Source organism: Crinia signifera, unplaced genomic scaffold (assembly GCF_055691185.1).
Source record: "Crinia signifera unplaced genomic scaffold, ASM5569118v1 HAP2_SCAFFOLD_126, whole genome shotgun sequence".
Classification (NCBI taxonomy): domain Eukaryota; kingdom Metazoa; phylum Chordata; class Amphibia; order Anura; family Myobatrachidae; genus Crinia; species Crinia signifera.
The window spans coordinates 350397-368103 of NW_028142019.1; the positions used below are offsets into that span (position 1 = coordinate 350397).

The 17707-nt window shown below is 45.4% G+C and overlaps 2 long non-coding RNA genes across 3 annotated transcripts in view; both read right to left on the reverse strand.

Annotated features, from left to right (window-relative positions):
* The window catches only part of LOC146052830 (uncharacterized), a 258656-nt gene that overhangs the window by 219409 nt on the left and 21540 nt on the right, over nt 1–17707 (reverse strand). The window lies entirely within an intron of this gene.
* The window catches only part of LOC146052829 (uncharacterized), a 34116-nt gene that overhangs the window by 9203 nt on the left and 7206 nt on the right, over nt 1–17707 (reverse strand). Inside the window, exon 2 of the long non-coding RNA XR_014467683.1 lies at nt 15174–15302. This is a non-coding gene — a long non-coding RNA (uncharacterized LOC146052829). The remainder of the gene's footprint in view (nt 1–15173; nt 15303–17707) is intronic.

Consider the following 17707-nt stretch of genomic DNA (forward strand, 5'->3'; position numbering starts at 1 on the left):
GAGAGATAAAGTACCAAACTACCAGCTTCTGTCATTAATAATAATAGGAGTTGTTTGGCTGGTACTTTATCTCTCCCACTTTACCTTTCTACATGCCATGATATCTCTCTGCCTGTGTGGCATGCGGGCGGCAGTTGGGGTTAGCTGCACATGAGCTGTATGTAATACCCTCACTTTGTGGGAGATTCATGAAATCTTGGAGAGAGATACAGGGCACAATCTTTAAATCCATTTTAGACACTTAAAACCTATTGCTTATGATAAATGGTGCTGCAGCAAACCAGCACCCAAATGCCATTTTTCAAAAACATGACAGGAGCGGATTGGCTGGAGCTAAAACTTTTGATAAATGGGCCCCAAAGAGGTCTATGTACTAAGACTTGGAAAGAGATAATGTGGACAGAGATAATCTACCAACACGCCAGCTCCTAACTAACATTTTCAAACACCTCCTGTAACATGGCAGCGAGGAGCTGATTGGCTGGTACTTTATAACCAAACCCTTTATCCCAGGCTTAGTACATAGACCCCAAAGTACCAATAATCAGTCCCTAAATGTCATTTTCAAACCTTCTGTAACATGGCAGTGAGGAGCTGACTGGCGGTACTTCATAACTAGACACTTTATCCCAAGGTTAGTACATAGGCCTCCAAAGCTCCTGGCATTTTCAGGCTGACAGGGAGATGCGGTAAGCTTTAGCGACTGGTAGAGATAGAGTACCTTTACCTTTAGCCCCTAACTGTCATGTTACAAGCTCGGTTTTTGCAATAGTTCAGTCTTTATTCATTGCTATGGGAGGTGCTACCCACAGCTTCAGCTGGGACCTACAACACCTAGCAAGCCTTCTCGTAGGTGCACTAAGGATCCTTTTACTGAATCATAAAATATCACTTTTATTAGTATATAAAATGTAAATAGCATCCTGGGGAAATATTCACTGACCTTCACTCTGATTCCTTCCTAATGCCTGATGTTACTCTGGGTATGGGCTGATTGCACTAAGGTCAACATACATTGGGTCCATCACTGAAGGTTGACACGAGCCAAGGTCGACATAACAGTGGACATTATCACACCACTCAACATTTCATCTGGCATTCCCTCTGTATTTATCTGTAATTTGTCAGCTTCACCGGTTTGGGGATCTCACGTTTAGCACCGATAATTACGGTATATAGAATGTTATTTGCATTATTTTAAAAGCATATAAAGGTGTTTTTCCTGCTTGATATTATATGAACCATTGTCAGTTTGGAATATTTAATTTATGTTTTCATTTGTTACACACTGTTATACTTTTTTGGGTACTTGTTTCCTAGCACGGCGCCCATTGCATTGTATACCATAAGCCTTACAATGGTATGCGATGCGACGCGATGGCACCCGATGTTATACAATTTAAAATCGTATACCATTGTATATGGCATACAATGGCATGGGATACGATTTTAAATTGTATAAGCACCCTAATGGGTGCTTTCAATGTTAAATGGCCCCCTATAAGATTATTAATTGTATAAGCACCGTAATGGGTGCTTACAATGTTAAAAGCACCCCCACTATCAATGCCAACCCCACTATCAATGCCATCCCAAAGCATGGCGAGCGCAATACAAGTAAAGTAATACGCTTCGGGCTCAGTGGCTCGCTGCGCTCGCCACACTATATAAAATCAACTCCACGCCGACGTGGATACTGGGGGTATGAAAAGGTCGGAGGACGCGTACCGCCGCCGCTCGCCACGCTTCGGGTTGGCGTTGATAGTGGGTGTGGCATGGGGGTGCAATTAACATTGTAAGCAACCATTAGGGTGCTTATACAATTTAAAATCGCATCGCATGCGGCTATATGGCATGCGATGCGATAGAATGCATAAGATGCCATACGATTGAAAATCGTGGCGCCGTGCTAGGAAACAAGTACCCTTTTTTGTAATCCGTTTGGCTATAGTAATGGGAGGTTGGGATCATTTGGTCTACAGCATGATGGTCGACACCATTAGGTCAACATGGGAAAAGGTCGACATGATTCTAGGTCGAAAGGTCATTAGTTCGACAGGTGATTAGTTAGACAAGGTCTAGGTCGACAGTCAAAAGGTCGACATGGAGTTTTTCACTGTTTTTTTTTTACCTGAATATCAACACAGTCGACATGGACACAGTTTAAAGTGCACCGCATCTGTCCAACTACTGACCTTTCGCCCTAGAACCATGTCAACCTTTTTCGGTACTTGTGTATTTTGGCGGCGCCCATCGCATCGCATACCATAACGCATACGATGGTATGCGATGCGACGCGATTTGCTTCAATAGTGTGCGATGGCATACAATTTTCAAATTGTATGCCATTGTACATGGCATACAATGCCATACGATGCGATGCGATTAAACATTGTATAAGCACCCTAATGGGTGCTTACAATTTTAAATGCACCCCCACGCCACCCCCCCACTATAAACGTAAACCCGAAGCGTGGCGAGCGCAGCGAGCCCGCGAGGGGCGGCGGTACGCATCCTACGACCTTTTCATACCCCCACTATCCACCTCGGCGTGGAGTTGAGAATAGAATAGTGTGGCGAGCGCAGCGAGCCCCGCGAGGGGACGCGGATACCTGTGAAGCCCACGAAGGGACGCGTTTACCTGTGAAGGTATCCGCGTCCGCTCGCCACGCACCATTAGGGTGCTCAAAAGCACCCTTTAGGGTGCTTATACAATTTTTCATCGTATAGGGGGTCAAAATCCAGTACATGGCATGCGATGCGATGCGTTCATCGTACGATGTACATCGGGGGCGCCGCTATAATACACAAGTACCCCTTTTTCTATGTCGACCTAGACCCATGTCGACCTAATGATGTCGAACATGCTGTAGACCAAATGACCACATCCCAGTAACGGGCTGATACAGCAGCCATATCATTTTTCAAAACTTTATTATTTCGTTTAGCATGACCACTGCTCCGGGAGAGATTCTAATTTATTATACCACTGTATTGTATCCACTTACAGATATGAATAGCTTATTCTAAAAGGTGCAAACACACGAAACGATGTTGGAAACGATGTTGGAAATGATCCAACATGGTTTCAGATGGTTTCAAATCGTTCAACGTGCGTACACACGAAACGATTTGAAACACTTCACAAAAAATTGGCCTATGATCTTCCTGCATGCTAGGAATATCATAGACCAATCCTAATGATCGGCTGGTGCAAGGAACGATTTGAATAGGCTGTTCCTATTGAGATCGGGATTGTCCACATCTTGCTTCAAATCTTTCAGTGTGTATGCACCTTTACTCTTGTCCATTAGTGGTCATGCCCGAGTTCAATCATGTTTGAGCTGAGCTCTTAAAAAGGTGCCATTGCCTCCTGAACCGCCCATATTGTTTAAGTCATCTGTGTATCAGTAATCATTGCCAGACGTTTCAGCAAGATATAACCGGCAATACTCTGCTACCTAGTTACACATATTATTCATATAGTGGTCAGATCGCACAATAGAGCACAAACACTACAATCCGTTAAGGCAGCACGCTCCAGGTAACAGTCAGGCTGCGGCTCTTGCTAGAGCGGTATAGCCCAGTGAGGGCTGACTTTGACACTCCAGCTTTGTTGGACTACACATCCCAGCATGCCCTGCTAGTTTTACCAATTGGCTATGCTAAAACTGATGCAGGGCATGCTGGGATGTGTAGTTCAACAACAGCTGGAATGTCAAGGTTAGCCGTCACTGGTATAGACTGTCAGGGTAGCCCTCTTATAAGGGTTTAGGGATCACAGATCGCAGATCCTGACCACAAAGTGGTTGGGATTGGTAAATCAGGTTCAAGTGGACATGGTGCATTATTAATCACTGACCCATGTGACACAGGCCGACTCCATGGTACACTTATGGTGGTTCTGTATGGTAATCACTGGGTTCTGGTCTGGTACTATCAGGCTCTTTCAGAGGTTCTTAGAGGCCCAAAGAAACACACATTTTTGAGGTCCCCACCATCTTATTCTTAAACAAAAATAATAATAACATTTGTCATGTTAAATTGATTTGAATGCTTACCTTTAATAAAATGTACATATAAATTCTGTATACATATACTGATGTAGTGGATTATTGGCGATTTCAAGTTCTAGTTTAGACACTAGGTATTCATCTAGTTGCCAAAATAGCAAATAGACAAATATAAAAAAAAAAAAAACCTCACAAAAATAACTCTAGAAATAAGGATTTCCAGTTAGAGGCACGAATAATACCCATGCCACCCCCATCCACACATACTATATCTGGTAGGCACTGGCTATTATTGCTCTGTAATGTTATCTTTCTAACAAACGATAATACCCCTTTCACACCAGAAAATGCAGGGAACCACCCAGGAATTCGGCCCAGGGATCATGCCCCGGTTGGCCCCTTTCACACCAGAAAAGTCTCTGCGTTTTCTGGTGTGGGAAGGAGGCAGAGAGGAGGCCGTCAGAAGGCAGGGGTAGCTGGGATGGTGGCGGAGGCCGGTGAATAGTACTCACCCTGGGTTGCTGGTCCTCGGTGCAGGCCGGTGATCCACACAGGTCAGACAGCAGGTGCAGATGACGCAGCTCTCCGGCGGGAGTAAGGGCACCGGAGAGCTGCATCATCTTCATCCACCTCCTGTCCTGTCATCTGCGCCCGCCGCCTGTGTGGATCCCCAGCCTGACCATCTGCACCATGGACCAGTAACCAGGGTTAGTAATCCCTACCCCATTCAAAACGGCCAGGACCTTGGGTTGAACCCGTGAACAACCCTGCTTGGTTGAAATCCTGGCAAATTTTCCCAGGAGTTTGACCCGGGAACCTAACAAACCAGCGCTACCCGGGAAATTAGGCTGGTGTGAAAGGGGTATTACAAAAACTCACTTGAAATATAACCCTGATATTCTGCCTCTCATCACTGACAAATCATAATTATGAGGTTGTTGATATTCTGCCATCGAAAAAACGGTTCCGCAGTATCCCGGTACGTACAAAGCGCATGCTAAACAGTTTTTTTTCCAACTGCTGTTAATATGCTGAATGATAAACAATGAAATGGGATATGTTTGTGCAGGTACTTGTGTGTCATTTTTTGTTGACAGTGCATTGTTGTAGTGTATTGTTGACACAATAAAGTATTATATTCAGAATGTGATTGCTGTAACTCAATTTGCTGATCAGCAATTGCTTTGAACATGTTATTTATTAATAATAGTTATTTAATAATTATCTAGTAATTATAGCTACAATATAAAGGTATATCTTTTCAGACGATTCTACGCAGACCGTTTTTGTGGAGAGGCTGCGCTCCGAGCGCCAAAGAAGATCTCGTCAGGAAACCAGTGACGAAACATCTGAAAGGGAGAACAGAGCCCGAAGCCGTTCACCCATTTTTATCCCTGGTCCCAGGGAACTTCATCGAGCCTCTGATCCTCCAGCTGAACATCATCAGAATTACGCAGACCTCGTAGACGAGCTCGAGAGGGAGTATTTCAATGACAGGATGTTGGAGATGCACGAGCAGATTCCAGAGTCGACCATCTTTGTTGAGATCAACGCGCAAGACTTCCTGTCGTCTGAAATGGTGTTCATCGGTGAGCTTAACCAACCAGCCATGATTGTAGAGGTCAACGGACAGCATATCCTGGCCATGGAGGTAGACAGCGACAGTCGTAACCTCGAATACCTGCAGATACGTCTCACCAGGGAGAATGTCGCACCCTGGGATTTGGAGATCAGCGCATTTCCATCGTGCACTATTGCTGAGGATGAAGAGCCGCAATTCTGCGTGATCTGTATTATGGAGTTCCAAAATGGAGAGCGGGTGTCAGTTCTGCCCTGTGGCCACAGATTTCATCCGAGCTGCATCTACGTGTGGGCGGACTCAAATCCCAGCTGTCCTGTGTGCTGCAGACAGTCCACTCGGTGGCCGGTCCTGTGTCGTATCTCCTGAATACACCGAGAACATGAAGATCTTCTCCACCGTACATCGTGGTAATTCCTTCTATCTCTCTCCTCACAGGTGTTATCCCATTTTGGGTTTTCTTCTCTCTCTTTTCTTTACAGGGCTGACACGACTTGGGAGCATTTTGCCACTCGTCACCGTTAGCGGTGAGGGTCCCGAGGGATTTTCCCTGTTATCTCCTGAATACACGGTGACACTATTGGCTCGTGTTCTCCGTGCAGGTTTATCAGGAATTTCAGGTTTTTACCTCGGGCCAAGTCGTCTCACCCCCTCCTACCCCTCACTTAGCATTAGTCATGTTAGTATTTGGTTTTACTACACTCCACACACACTCCTGTGGCCATTTTGGGTTTGCTTCTCGCTCCTCTTTTCTTTACACTCTTTTCTGCTTTCCGCACCATCACAACCGCTCTATCCCATCCCATCAGCTTTCAGCTGCCTCTATTACACACCACCCACACTCCTGCGGGCTAGGGCTGACACAACTTGGGAGCATTTTGCCACTCGTCACCGTTAGCGGTGAGGGTCCCGAGAGATTTTCCCTGTTATCTCCTGAATACACGGTGACAATATTGGCTTGTGTTCTCCGTGCAGGTTTATCAGGAATTTCAGGTTTTTACCTCGGGCCAAGTCGTCTCACCCCCTCCTCCCCCCTCACTTGGTATTAGTCAGGTTGGTAATTATTTTTACTACACCCCACCCACACTCATGCGGCCTAGGGCTGACACGACTTGAGAGCATTTTGCCACTCGTCACTGTTAGCGGTGAGGGTCCCGAGGGATTTTGTCCTGTTTTTGCCTGAATACACGGTGACACTATTGGCTCGTGTTCTCCGTGCAGGTTTATCAGGTTTTTCAGGTTTTTACCTCGGGCCAAGTCATCTCACCCCCTCCCCCCCCCCCCTCACTTGGTATTAGTCATGTTGGTATTTGTCTCTTTTACACTTCTCCAACACTCCTGCGGCCGATGGCACAGAAACTCAAATACTAAATTAGCATATTGGGCCCGAATCATAATCCAAAGCTGTAGTGGCACATTCAGTAAAGTACTGATATTTGGTACCCTGCGCATGTGTTGGACCCATACTGCCCATGTACAGTATGTGTCCACAACATTGGTTGAACTATGGCATCAGACAGTCAGTGATTGATAGTCTGATGCTGCTTGGGGATGGCATGGGGATGGAGGTTGTTTGTGAAAGATGGGGCCAGGATCTACTTCGGAGGACTGAGATTTTCAGACCTGATCGGAGCAGATTCCATGGTCGGCTTGCATGACCCAACTGGGTCGGAGCTGGACAAAGTTGTCACAGGAGATCGGATACTGCAGCCCAGGATGCCGTTCCGATCAGTAACGCAGCAGGAGGTGCAATGCCTATCATTGTATATAGGTCTATTCGTCAGGTGGTGTGGGGGTGGGCTAGCGGTTTGGGGTTGGGGCCACCTGTGTCGACCAGTCAGCTGCTCCATGCACTAGTTTTTATAGTGTAATCCTGCTTGATCGGCAGGGCGGCTCCTTCAACGATCTGCTTCCCCACTTTCTACACCACATCACGAATAGACAAGACTTGGGAGCATTTGCCACTCGTCACCGTTAGCGGTGAGGGTCCCGAGGGATTTTCCCTGTTTTCTCCTGAATACACGGTGACACTATTGGCTCGTGTTCTCCGTGCAGTTTTTTCAGGTTTTTCAGGTTTTCACCTCGGGCCAAGTCATCCCACCCCCTTACTCCCTTGGCATTAGTCAGGTTGTTATTTCGATAGTTCTGGAGATGTGGACATTTTGATTGTAGGCTAGCTAGGGGCTGACTCTTTTAGCCTGGATTCCCCACCCACCCTAGCCCAAACTTTTTTTTTCTTTTTTCTTGCCTGTTGGGGTTGGTCAACCTCTCTGTGGCGGGAAATAACGTCAGTCCAGTGGCTAATGCGCTGCTTTATGGAGGAGCGCTCTCTTTTCAGGGTGTGGTATGACTGTCCAACAATCGGGATCATGACAGTCAGTTTACCGACATCGGAATCCCGACTGCCAGTTAGTGCTCTGACAAGGGGGTGAGCGCAAAGAAGCCCCTTGCAGGCTCGGTGGCTCGCCACAGGTTCTATTCTCCCTCTATGGGGGTCATGGACCCCACAAGGGAGAATAGACCCTGTCAGTTGGGATCCCCCATGTCAGAGCACCGGCAGTCGCAATTCCTATGTTGGTACACTTACCGTCAGGATCCCGATTGCCGGGCAGTCATCCGGCACCCCTCTTTCTAATACACTGATCTAGTGTGACCTACCCTACTGGGGGTCAGGGCCACTGACTGTCTAGTTGGCCTATTGTGGTGTACTGGCCAATTGGCTTATGTCACTGGTAAACTGACCGTTCTTTCTGTCTGCCACCATAGTTATTTAAAATGTTACAAAATAAAAAGGTTGACTGATTTTAATGGCATTACTGTTGTCCATGTCGTTATTTTAGATAAGTTAGATTTTATCCACTAGCAAATATGGTTAATGTGTGAGGTCACACTCAATCTCACATCTGCCGACAGGAAGTTTCATTAATAATATTACACCATCCAGCCCATACTAATGTTTTATTGCTAGAATCCCCTAATATCTGGGAAATCCTCTTCATTTTTGGAAGTTAATACAATGGGTGAGATTTAATAGGATGAGAGATTCAAAAAGTGAGAGATTTGGTAAGAAATCTCCAGTTTTCTAAAGTGGCAATCATTTACACGGCAAAATCAAACTGGTTTTGCAGTGTAAATGATTGCCGCTTTAAAAAAACCTGGAGATTTCTTACCAAATCTCTCACTTTTTGAATCTCTCATCCTATTAAATCTCACCAATATGTTATCATCAGGTGACATATATAGCATCAGGTGACATATATAGCATCAGGTGACATATATAGCATCAGGTGACATAAGTGGCATCAGGTGACATATATAGTATCAGGTGACATATATAGCATCAGGTGACATATATAGCATCAGGTGACATAAGTAGCATCAGGTGACATATATAGTATCAGGTGACATATATAGCATCAGGTGACATTTTAAATACTTTAGCAGGAACCGATGGATCGGAAAAACAGAACCAAAATCTAGTCCAGGCATTCCCAATCACAGTCCTCAAGGCACACCAACAGTGCAGGTTTTGTAGATATCCAGGCTTGAGCACATCTGAGGGATTCTGATTAAACCATCTGTGCTGAAGCCTGGATATCACTAAAACCTGCACTGTTGATGTGCCTTGAGGACCGTGATTGGGAATGCCTGATCTAGTCTAATGCAGGGGTAGCCAACTCCAGTCCTCGAGAGCTACCAACAGTGCGTGTTTTCCAGGTTTCCTCATAGAATCACAAATGAAGTAATTAGCTCCACCTATGGATCTTTTAAAATGTGTCATTGAGTAATGCGTGCACCTGTGCACAAGCTAGGTGCTCTGAAAAATGTGAATTGTTGGTAGCTATTGAGGACTGAAGTTGGCTACCCCTGGTCTAGTGTGTACGCACAATGCTGATGATGTGCACTCACACAACTTGTCAGCAATGTAACATGGAGCCTGCACCCCCACCGTCGCTCGTTGCGGCTGGCATTAACAAAAGTGTGTATGCACTAGCCGATGCCAGCACCCCACCGGGTCCCATCTCGGAGGATGCCGCTGGGTACAGACATCATCCAGTGCGTATACAGCTATATACTGACTTGTGTTATAGTCTAGTAGCTTTACTTCCATGCCTCATAGCAGTCACATAAAGCTGCTCAGCATGTACTGTACTTACTGTAGCAGTCACATAAAGCTGCTCAGCATGTGCTGTACTTACTGTAGCAATCACATAAATCTGCTCAGCATATGCATTACATACTGTAGCAGTCACATAAATCTGCTCAGCATGTACTGTACTTACTGTAGCAGTCAAATAAAGCTTCTCAGCATGTACCGTACTTACTGTAGCCGTCACATAAAGCTTTTCAGCATGTACCGTACTTACTGTAGCCGTCACATAAAGCTGCTCAGCATGTGCTGTACTTACTGTAGCAGTCACATAAAGCTGCTCAGCATGTCCTGTACTTACTATAGCAGTCACATAAAGCTGCTCAGCATGTGCTGTACTTACTGTAGCCGTCACATAAATCTGCTCAGCATGTGCTGTACTTACTGTAGCAGTCACGTAAATCTGCTCAGCATGTACTGTACTTACTGTAGCAGTCACATAAAGCTATTCAGCAAGTACTGTACTTACTGTAGCAGTCACATAAAGCTGCTCAGCATGTGCTGTACTTACTGTAGCAGTCACACAAATCTGCTCAGCATGTACTGTACTTACTGTAGCCGTCACATAAAGCTGAGAGCATATACTGTACTTACTGTAGAAGTCACATAAAGCTGCTCAGCATGTGCTGTACTTACTGTAGCAGTCACATAAAGCTGCTCAGCATGTGTTGTACTTACTGTAGCAGTCACATAAAGCTGCTCAGCATGTGCTGTACTTACTGTAGCAGTCACATAAAGCTGCTCAGCATGTGTTGTACTTACTGTAGCAGTCACATAAAGCTGCTCAGCATGTACTGTACTTACTGTAGCCGTCACATAAAGCTGACAGCATGTACTGTACTTACTGTAGAAGTCACATAAAGCTGCTCAGCATGTGCTGTACTTACTGTAGCAGTCACATAAAGCTGCTCAGCATGTGTTGTACTTACTGTAGCAGTCACATAAAGCTGCTCAGCATGTGCTGTACTTACTGTAGCAGTCACATAAAGCTTCTCAGCATGTACTGTACTTACTGTAGCAGTCACATAAAGCTGCTCAGCATGTGCTGTACTTACTGTAGCAGTCACATAAAGCTGTTCAGCATGTGTTGTACTTACTGTAGCCGTCACATAAAGCTGACAGCATGTACTGTACTTACTGTAGCCGTCACATAAAGCTGACAGCATGTACTGTACTTACTGTAGAAGTCACATAAAGCTGCTCAGCATGTGCTGTACTTACTGTAGCAGTCACATAAAGCTGCTCAGCATGTGTTGTACTTACTGTAGCCGTCACATAAAGCTGACAGCATGTACTGTACTTACTGTAGCCGTCACATAAAGCTGACAGCATGTACTGTACTTACTGTAGAAGTCACATAAAGCTGCTCAGCATGTGCTGTACTTACTGTAGCAGTCACATAAAGCTGCTCAGCATGTACTGTACTTACTGTAGCAGTCACATAAAGCTTCTCAGCATGTACTGTACTTACTGTAGCAGTCACATAAAGCTGCTCAGCATGTGCTGTACTTACTGTAGCAGTCACATAAAGCTGCTCAGCATGTACTGTTCTTACAGCTATACTGAGCGGACCGACTCATGGACAGATTAGGTCCTATATATCGGACTGTACCTGCTGTCACCATACTATTTATTCCCTGATTTAGCACATTACAGATATCTGACCTCACTTACTGGATACCCAGGTAAGTCACCAGGCTACGGTCAGGTGCTGCCACGGTGACGGGTCATCACAAATCAGTAAGCGAATATTCAGAATATGTTATTGATTGTTCTGCACAGATAACAAGGCTTCCCCCATGGACATTGGAATGTGGGTAAATGAGAAAAAAAAAACAATTGAAAATTTGGTCTATTAAATAACTGAATAATATGTATATTGTCACCGGGAGAGGGTGTAAATCTGACTCATGCGCGCCATTGCTGAATTCCATATGGTAATGCGGGAGTCTCCTGTGTACATTAACAATCCACACGTGAAAGCCTGTCCCGCCCACTGCAGTCATCATTAGTATCTGGGCTCGGACCCACTTCATGCTGGATACAGAAGATACGTCTGAATCAGTTTCCATCTGAAAGCTACTATGAAGGAAGAAGCCGGCAGACGCATCCACAGTACGGAGCAGTTCCGGGCATCGCATGGTGCACCCAGGCACTACTCAGAAACATCCATAATACAGACAGTGTGTCCCATGATTGTAAGAGTTTACACACTTCATCCAACATGGGTCAAGGCTGTAACAAACATGTACTGTAACAAGAGTGTAATGTGATTACAAGAACATATGGTTACAAACAGCGTCCCTTTACTTCATACAAGAAAAGTTCCTGTAATACATATAAATACATTATGCAATCATTGTCCTGACTGGCTGATTATCAGTGGATCCGGCCAATGAGTGCATTGGGTAGCTGCAACCAATAAGCGATGATCGGCCTGTCGGGCAAGAGACATTTTCCAACATTCCAAACTGAGCGCCCATCCTTTCACCTGTTCTGTCACAGGGGAGGCATGGGGAAATGTTCCCTCTACAGGGAAGGAACCCGGATCATGTGGCCATTCACTACTATCTCATAGCGTATATCTGCTGGTCTGACAGACATTGCATAGTGTATGCCCAGCATAAGACGGGTATGGGTCATAGGATCAACACAAGCATTAGGTCCTAATGCAAGCATGTCCAAACTATGGCCCTCCAGCTGTTGTGAAACTACAAGTCCCATCATGCCTTGCCTCAGTTTTGCTTTTAGGGAATGTTAAACTATTGCAAGGCATGCTGGGATGTGTAGTTTCACAACAGCTGGAGGGCCATAGTTTGGACATGCCTGTCCTAATGAATGAAGCATTCTCTGTAGAGTAATAAAGACCTGGTAATATTACAGTCCCGCATTCGCTGTCCCTTCCCAGTGATATCTGGGCCTCTTAGCAGCCCGTGGTTCTGTGAGAAAGGACCGGCAAGTGTGTAGTATAAGGAGGACAGTAACGTATCTTTATTGCATTTGACATTTGGGCGAATAGTGAAGGCCCATACACACTTGACGATTTTCAGCTGAAAATCGCTCAAAACAGCAGTTTGTATGCCCCGGAGATTGCCGACTAGCGATGATGCGCGCTCCCGCATCATCGCTAGGAAAGTGGTTCATCTGCTGGTTTTACCAGCAGATGTGGCGATGATGGATGGTTTTTCATCCATCATCGCCATGTGTGTACGCCTGCCGGGCTGAAAGATTAACCACTTTCAGCCCGGCGGACCGCCGCGCCGCCCCCCGCCCCCGCCTGTCATAATACTCACCCTGTCCAAGTGCTGCTGCGCCGGCTCCATGCATCCTGCTCCGAGTCCCTGCCTGTCTGCTTGTCCCGCCCTCCTGCTCAGTGCTCACCACGGAGCACTTCTCCCTCACCCGGCAACACACTCTGCTGGCCACGCCCCCCCCTGCTATGCTTAACACAGAGCACTGAGAGCAGGGGGCACTGCTGGCCACCAATGTTTTATGTTTAAAGCAGTAATATATACATTGCTGGCATATGCCAGCAATGTATATATTGCTGGAACCACTGGGCACCAATGTTAAATTTTTAAGGCAGTAATATATACATTGCTGGCATAAGCCAGCAATGTATATATTGCTAGCACCACTGGGCACCAATGTTACATTTTTAAGGCAGTAATATATACATTGCTGGCACATGCCAGCAATGTATATATTGCTAGCACCACTTGCCACCAATGTAATGTTACTTATACGCCAGTAATATATACATTGCTGGCACAGGCCAGCAATGTATATATTATTGGCACCACTGGGCACCAATGATTATTAATTTGCTTGCTGCCCACAAATAATTATGAATTAGCCAGTAATATATACATTGCTGGCACATGCCAGCAATGTATATTTTAGTGGCATCACTGCCCACCAATGTTACTTACAAGCCAGTAATATATACATTGTTGACACAGGCCAGCAATGTATATATTATGGGCACCACTGCCCACCAGGGTTAAAGGGAGCAGGAACTGGGCGGAACTGCGTTCCATCAGTTTTATTTTGGAGGTGGAATGGTTCCGCCTCCGTCCGCATCGCTAAACAGCTGACAGCCGGGCAGAGCGGTGGGAAATCAGGATGTCTCAGAGAAGGTCCATCCGTCCGTGGCGTAGCTATTTTAAAATTATGTGCCAACTCACGGCTCGTGAGCCAATCAGAGCTCGCGGGACGGCAACAAATGAGGAGCTGCCGGGCCGCGAGCACCGATTGGCTCGCAAGTCATTTGAAATAGCCGCACCACGGATGTTCTGAGACATCCGGGTTTCCCACCGCTCTGCCCTGCTGTCTCCTTTCCCACACAGTGCACACCTCTGGCACTGGGCATGTTACCCCTGGCACTGAGAATGTAATACCTGGCAATGAGCATGTATGTAAGCGGCACTTATGTGGCATAATAAAAAATGGGCATTACCATGTTTGGCATATTGTGAAATGGGCATTACCGTGTTTGGCATATAGTATAATGGACATTACGGTGTGTGGCATAATGTGTAATTTGCATTACTGTGTGCATTTCTGTGTCCCTGACCCATAAAGCCATGCCCTAAAATTTTTGGCACAAAATGTTCAGTTTTTATTAGGTGTTGGGTTGTTTTGCACTGTGGGGCATCATTTGAATCAGGGGTGGTATTATGTGGCCACATTATTCTTTTCCTGACAGTGTGGCTGTGACATAATTGGGGGGGGGGGGGGGAAGAGTCAGGGAAGCAAATTTTTCCACTTTAGGCACTGCTGCGCACTAATGTATAGTGATAATAGTTATTAATGTAAACACTGCTGGAGCAGACCAGCAATGTATATGAGACCACTGCCACTGGCCATCAATGTATATTTTTATGGCGTTAATGTATACACTGCTGGCGCAGGTCAACAATGTATATGTTACCACCGCCACTGCCCCCCAATGTATATTTTGTTGTGGCGGTAATGTATACATTGCTGGGGAAGGTGAATGGATTTCTCCCTACGTGCACGGTGGCAAATTAAATGGTAGTTGTGCACATGGGCGGGATTTTGCCCAGTCGGAGCAGAGTCAGGTAGCGTTTACCTGTTTGCTGGGCTCCGAATATACACAGCCCAGCGATCAGTTCTGAATCAGGCCCCTAGAACAGAAATGCACTGAATAAAATGGCCCCTGCTCCCACCCTTGGAATACAAACCCTGCCCATTATGTAAATAGCCTTTTATATGAAAGATTTTCAGCAAAGTCTTTCACCTCCTGAAAATCTCTTGCTCTTTGGGGAAAATAGCTCAGTGTGTACGCACTACTTTGGTGACAAATATATCTTTCAGAGATTTTGGCAAAGTCTTTTGAAATGAAAATCTTCAAGTGTGTATGGGCCTTAACACTTGGCTCAAACAAAACGTCTACACAAGTACCTACCTCGGGAGGTTTGGAGCAGATGCCGACGTCACCACAGCAGATGGGGAGGAAGGTGTTGAGGGCTGCGGAGATTCTGGGGCTCTTGGAACCCTTCCCATTCGGTACCAGATGCCCATACTGTTCAGCTCCCTATCCAGGAGACATACACAAACACATGAGTATATAACTATATTAGTAAGGCTGACTAATGTGGTAGCTCAACATCCTAACAAAAGAAAAATGGGATATTTATGCCCTGAGGTAACGTACTCATGGGCCTAATATGTTCCTCTGTAATGCAACCAAGCACATAATGGACACATTAAATACAGGGATTGATCTGTATTGGATATACATCTTGATTACCAATGGCATTTCACCATAAAGGAAAGAGTCAAATCACTGAATGTTTTATGAACATCGCTTGGCTATGTCTGGTATATCAGCCACAGAAAGATTATGAATAAACATTGTTCTATAATAATGATGCACGTTCCCCATTTCCAGCTACCCAATGTGTACCCAGCATAATATCACAAGTGTTCCTTCTAAGCTTCTGTTACAGGGTGCTGCACCCTGCCCGTTTTTAAAACCTCAAAATGCTCCCTTCCCTTTTTGTGTGTGGCACTCTGCGCCCTTGCGCTGCCCCCCACCTCGTTGACGTGCCGCTGAGAACTTTCGGTGTGTGCCATCATGTGTAATGGGTATTACGGTGTGTGGTATAATGTGTAATGGCCATTGTGGTGCATGGTATAATGTGTAATGGGTATTACATTGTGTGGTATAATGTATAAGAGGCATTACAGTATATGCCATAATGTGTAAGAGGCATTATGGTGTGTGGTGTAATGTGTAAGAGTCATTACAGTGTGTGCCATAATGTGTGATGTCATTAGGTCATAATATGTAATGGACATAGCTCAGTATGACAATGTGTAATGGGTATTAGGGTGTGTGGTATAATGTATAAGAGGTATTACAGTGTATGCCATAATGTGTAGCTGTCATTATGACAGAAAATGGAATGGACATAGCACAGCATGACAATGTGTAATGGGTATTACGGTGTGTGGTATAATGTGTAATGGGCATTATGGTGTGTGGTATAATGTGTAATGGGTATTTTGTTGTGTGATATAACGTGTAGTTGTCATTATTACAGAATATGTAATGGACATAGATCAGTATGACAATGTGTAATGGGTAGTAGGGTGTGTGGCATAATGTGTAATGGGCATTATGGTATTTTGTTTTAATGTGTAATGGGTATTACGGTGTGTGGTATAATGTGTAATGGGCATTATGGTGTGTGGTATAATGTGTAATGGGCATTATGGTGTGTGCGGTATAATGTGTAATGGGTATTACGGTGTGTGGTATAATGTGTTTTCATTGCGACAGAATATGTAATGGCCATAGCAGAATATGACAATGTGTAATGGGCATCATTCTTATAATTTTTGCTGTTTCTGATGTAAATTTCTAGTATAAAATGTGCTCTTTCGATTGAAAAAGTGCTCTGCCTGATGGTCAGCGCCCTGCCCTAAAAAAATCAGAGTGTGAACACTAGTGGGGTATTGCCAGCAGCCACTTTACGGGATATGGTCGTATTGTCGACACCACTTAGGTCGACAGTCATTAGGTCGACACCGTTGGGTCGACAGGTGGCAGGTGGGGTATGGCCAGCAGTCACAGTAACATATACACAGAGGGGTATAGCCAGCAGTTACAGCATCGTATACACAGTAGGGTTAAAGCCATCAGTCACAGTAACGTATACACAGAGGGGTATGGCCAGCAGTTACAGTATCGCATACACAGTGGGGTTAAAGCCAGCAGTCACAGTAATGTATACACAATGGGGTTACGAGCAGCAGTCACAGTAATGTATACACAGTGGGGTATGGCCAGCAGTCACAGTGGAGTATGGCCAGTAGTCACAGTATGCACAGGAGTCCAGTAGAAAAAAAAAAAAAACAATTACAGCAGAGTGCGCAGCGGAGCATGCAAAGCGCAGGCTTCCATCCAATATAATGGCGCAGAGCCGCAGTCGCACCGAATTCTGTGGGATGCAATTCTCTGGAGAACCCAAGGCCGGGAAGATGGCACTGAGCCTCGTTGGGGGATGTGAGTGTGGCGGAAACGCCCATTGTTCGGAGCATCTCTTTTATTTGATATGTTGGTACTTGTTTCCTAGCACGGCCACAATCTGGAGTAATCGTGTCCCTTAATTAAGGGACACGATTACCCCCGATGGACCCGATTTCTTTTGAAATCAGGTCCATTTTGCCGGCTAGGATACAATATCGGGGGCATCGCGTCGGTCGGGACCATTAACATTGGTCCCGACGCGACCGACGCGATGCCCCCGATATTTCCATAGGCTTCAATGTTAAAAAATATTTTAACATTGAAATCTTGTCGGGAAAGTTAAAATATCGGGGGCATCGCGTCGGTCGGGACCATTAACATTGGTCCCGACGCGATGCGACGCGATGCCCCCGATTTTTGCATAGGCTTCAATGTTAAAATATTTTTTAACATTGAAATGGTGA